This window comes from Cicer arietinum, chromosome 7 (assembly GCF_000331145.2).
Source record: "Cicer arietinum cultivar CDC Frontier isolate Library 1 chromosome 7, Cicar.CDCFrontier_v2.0, whole genome shotgun sequence".
NCBI classification, from domain to species: Eukaryota; Viridiplantae; Streptophyta; class Magnoliopsida; order Fabales; family Fabaceae; genus Cicer; species Cicer arietinum.
Window position 1 is genome coordinate 36024971 of NC_021166.2, and position 5539 is coordinate 36030509.

Sequence of the window (5539 nt, forward strand, 5' to 3'; positions counted from 1 at the left end):
CATCGAAAGCTTATGCGGAGACAAGAATGAAAATCTATTTGACAATCTGCGCGTGCACACCAACTTCTCATACAAAAACCTTCAATGAAAATTTCAAATTAAATTAATTACCAATATATTAAATTAATTACCAATAAATGCAATTAAAAGTAATTTTTACCTAATGTATAAGCTGATGACAGTAGCACTCAGCTTCTTATGATTGAGAAGTTTGTATATGTGCTCTTTTTCAAGTAGTTCTTCATACTCATCTCCGTATATAGCTTTATTCATGCTTATGAAGCGTGAATCGTTGTTGCTGCCCCAATTCGTTTTTACTTGTATGTCAAGACACGATCCGTATCGAGCAAGTTATGGCTGACTTATTTTAGGAGCAGGAGCAGCAACTGATTTTCCCCGATTAAGCTTTTGAGCTGCAACTTTGGCAGCTTTATTTCCCCGATCCAGCTTTTGAGCTACAACTTTGCCGGCTTTATTTTTACCACGAACATCCAGTTGTGGTGCGGCAGTTGGTTTATTCTGGCAGCTGATTTGCTTTGCGGGTGGTTTATTGGATTGAATCTGAAAAAATGAGGTTAATTAGTTTTTTAGTTTATTGAATCTGAAAAATTGACAAACCTTACAGAATAAATGTGACAAACCTTTTCTGGCAATGTGACTGACTCGTTTTTGAGAATCTTCTTATCATTTCCTTTAGACTTTGTCTGAATCTAAATAAATGTGAAATTAAAGTTAACAGCGGAAAAAAATCAGCAATTAAATATAATCAATCATAATCATATATCGTCCAATTAAATATACATATCAATTAAACATACATTTCAATTAATTAAACATACCTTATCAAGGGCAACAAGATGTTTGGGCTATGCCACGTAACTACCAATTGCTTCACCCAAATACTTCATATATGCATCGTTGTCCGGTATAGGCAACGGTGCATTAGGTTCCAAAGCAATAACTGGTGATACTTTGACATGGCCCGCAGGGATCAGTCTGTTGTGCAATACTTCTCCCAAAGTATTGTACAATGTTCCTTTTCCGACCTTGCGATGAGTATGGGAGGATAAGTACAACACGCAAGGAGCGACACCCTAAATCAATGGTTAATACATAAGTATGTGAAACAATTAGGTTGAATAAATTTCTTATTTTATTAAGTAATTAATTACCTCGAGAAGACTTTTGAGACCATTGTTGCAACTCGCATTTTCACTCTCCATTTGTATTTCATGTTGGAGCTGATCTGGATGTTGCTTATTTTATTTGTCTTCACCAAGAGTGCCACTTGCTCTGATAGGAATTTGAGCTTTTCTAATACCTCCTCATTAGATGGATTTTGGCGCTTCTCTTGTGAAAAATAGCTTTTAGGAGTTACGCCAAATCCTTTCCCCTCACGCGACCGGAATATTCAGGAACATTAAAAACTTTACCGAGAATGTCCCTGCAACTAGCTTTGTTGTCCGCTTGATTTTCCGAACTTTGTTCGAGATTCTCCTAAAATACACGTAGGATTAAAAAGATAAGTTCAATATCATTTTTAAAATACAATATTAAAAAATATTAAAGTGATAATATACTTACACAAAGTTCTATTACTTTTTGAACATTTTCGTTATCAACCACTCCATCTTTATTTACATGAGCTTCCTTCTACAAGATATGACGACCCAACGGTTGATCAGATTGGGTGTCGTGTAGCTATTTGTTAAGATCATAAATAAAATATTAGTTAGAAACTATAGTTTATAATGTACCACATTATATAAAAGTGATATTTAATTACTTACAAGTTTTTTCTCTAGACGTGCATATCCCATACGAAATAAAGAAAATAACAATCGTGATTTGCCTTACTTATATTCTATATAAAAAAAATAACAATCGTGTAAAAATTTTAAATACGCTATGAATATGAATAATAAAACACAAATGCTAATAAATTAATCACTTACCACAAACGCGGGGTCTGAATGTTTTGCTACAAATGTGCTCAATTCTTCATTTGATATATAATGTTTATATATTTTTGGAGCTTCAGCATTCATATTTCCTTCACAATCTTGTAGATAGCAATTTGAAAGGTGAGATCTAAAACCCCAGTGTATTTTCCTGGCAACTGTCAACACGTAAGCCTTTCTCACCTCGTCAACAGCAAAAGCAATCTGCAAACGAAATAAAGATATAGTTTGAGTAAAGTATTTCAACGGAAAAAATTATAAGTAACAAAAAAGTGAATCAAAAAAGTTAATTGTATATCAGCCCACAGTATATCTTTCGCATCCTTCAATCCCTTATATCTCCAATCGTCAATTGTGATGGGGATATTCTAACGAACAACAACCCCAATATAACTTACAAACATGGAACTGTTGGGGTCAATTGGCTGACCACTCTCATTCCATCCAACCTAATAAACTCATATAGAAAGTACATGCTTTCAAAAAAGATAAAAAATAAACAGCAAACAAAGTATAGTATACTTCAAATTTTATGCCACTACTCCTTGCTTTTATGAAATTTTGCATGATGGTTGCACCACGTTTGACTTCATTTTCATAAGTCTTAGGGTTGAAAACTTCCTCATTTTGACGATCTAAATCCTTGTTGGTATCCATTTATCTACAACAAGTTCAACATGCAGTTCAGTATAACTTCAACAAGTTCAACATGCAGTAGTCTAAGTACGTAGCAAGATAAGTTTAACATGCATTTTAGTGACAACAAAAAATTAATAAATACAATACCTGAATAGTGAGAAGAAATACATAGGGTTCGTAGGAGAAGGAACACCGAGAATGCGCAGAAATACGAACGGTTTGTGGGATAGAGTATGGTTCACAGAAATACGTAATGAGGGTTACGTATTTCAATGAGAAGAGATGGTTCGTAGGGATAATAACACAGATGGAGATGGTTAGCAATGGAGATGAAAGTGGCAATATGGTCCGTAGGGATAATAACACTGATGATAGGGTTTGCAATGAGAAGAACAATGAAGAGGAGGAGGACACTAACGTAGTGAAGTTTACGTAATGAAGAGGAAACTAAAGCGGTTTTAAGTTATATATAAAACTCTATTACAAGGCTTTTTCGAAAGAGCGCTGTAAAAAACCTCCTTATTTTATTTTTTAAAACCCTATTCCAGCGCTTTTTTAGAAGCCTTTTAAAGCGCTTGTCCACAAGCGCTGTAATAGACCTCATTATTTTATTTTTTTACAGCGCTTGTCCACAAGCACTTTAAAAGACCTCTTTGTTTCTTATGTAACTGAACTGTATTTTTAAAAGCCTTTTACAACGCTTGTGGGAAAAGCGATGTAAAAGACCTCCTTATTTTATTTTTAAAAGCCTTTTACAGCGCTTTGGCAACAAACGCTTTAAAAGACCTTTTTAACTTGGTATAAAACAAATTTTGTGACCTCCTTAGTTTTTTTTTAAAGGCTTTTATAGCGCTTATGGACAAAAGCGCTGTAAAATTAGAAGTTTATATTCAGTCCAGTTCAAGTAAAATACCTATATTTGAATTTTTTTTTTTCAAATAATTATTTAACTACCTATATATATATATATATATATATAAACTAAATTACATGATCAACTCATATTGGGATGATAAATTCAAGTTCAAGATAAATTCCCAGTACTCAAACAAAACTTTTTCATGTTCAATATAAGCTGAAAATTAGTTATTGCATGTCAAACATACACTTAAATTACATGAACTTAGTATCAAATACAGTTCAAGCTAAATACTAAAATGCTCAATTCTGACAGATCAAACAATTAAATTACATAAACTCAGTTCAGATTACATGGCTTATATAAAACAATTAAACACATTAGGATGCCCTTTTTCTTTTCCTAGTGGAATTCATATTTGTTTGTCCATTAACGATACGAAACGATGGATTAATCCAAATTCCCTTATCATGATCATCTCTAAGATATAAACCATCATCAGTTGAATCAATTTCATGTGGTTGTGATGTTGCAAATAAAAGATCATTACCAACATCATTATCATTATTGTTATCATCACTTATTTTGTTGGTCGATAGGACAACAGACCATTTATCATCAGCAGGATCAGTGACATAAAACACTTGTTGAGCTTGCAACGCTAAAATAAAAGGCTCGTCTTTGTATCCCACCCTATTAAAATCGACAAGCAAGAATCCTGACTCATCAATCCGAACGCCATTATTATTATCGACCCACTTGCAACCAAATATAGGAACACGAAACATTGTGTAGTCTAACTCCCATATGCGCTCGATAACCCCAAAATATGATAGATTTGCATATATTGGGTTTTTGTCTTTTGCACTTGAGACATGCATCGCTTCAGCTACGAGAGTGACTCCGCTATTTTGCATAGTGGTTTGATCATCTTGTTCTTTGATATAAAATGTGTAGCCGTTAATTACATAACCGGTGTATGAAAAGATATGTAAACTCATACCATTTGCTAGTCACCTCAATCTCTGTGAAATTGATTCGGGGTCTATATCAAACTTTGACTTTGAGTGATTATTAACCATGTTATAAAACTTCGATTGTGCTCTTGAGTTATCCAATTTTGATTCTTATTCATGTTCAAACTAGATAACTGATCCATGTGTATTGTAACATACGGTTGAACCTCATCATCATTGTGCAGAACATACAATTGTGTCTGCTCCCATTCTGTCCTTGATATATTTCCAATTATCCCTTCTCCTGATATTACTCCCGAATATGGCAAAATTCAGTACAACCTCCCAACATTGGACAGATATTCAGTACAAAATTCAGCAGCCTCTTCAACAATGTATCGTTCAGCAATACAACCTTCTGGTTCTTCGACAATGTACCGTTCAGCAATACAACTTTCTGGTCGACATCTACTTTTTACGTACTCTTTTAATATTTTCATATATCGTTCTATCGGATACATCCATCTCATATAAGCTAGCCCACAAAGTTGTGTCTCCTTAACAAGATGAACAGTAAGGTGAACCATTATATCAAAAAACGAGGGTGGGAAATACATTTCAAGCTCACACAAAGTAACAACAATTTCCCTCTGCAATGTCGATAATTTCTGAGGATCGACCACTTTACTACAAATTTCCCTGAAGAAGAAACATAATCTAGTTATGGCTCGTCGAACTTTTTCAAGTAAAAAAGAACGTATACCTATTGGTAGCAAATGCTCCATTAGAATATGACAATCATGAGTCTTCAAACATTTTAACTTGAGGTCTTTCATACAAACTAATTTTTTAATGTTTGAAGAGTATCCTTTTGGAACTTTAACTTCGTGTAGAAATTTACATAAAACAATTTTTTCCTTTCTAGATAGAGTATGAGCGGCTGGAGGTAGATATGTGCGATTTCCTTTCTTTACTGGAGCCAGTTCATTTCTTATTCCCATATCGACCAAGTCCAATCTTGCATTGACGCCATCTTTAGACTTTCCTGGAACATTGAGTAACGTACCAATAACACTTTCAAATACATTTTTTTCAATATGCATCACATCGAGGAAATGTCTTAC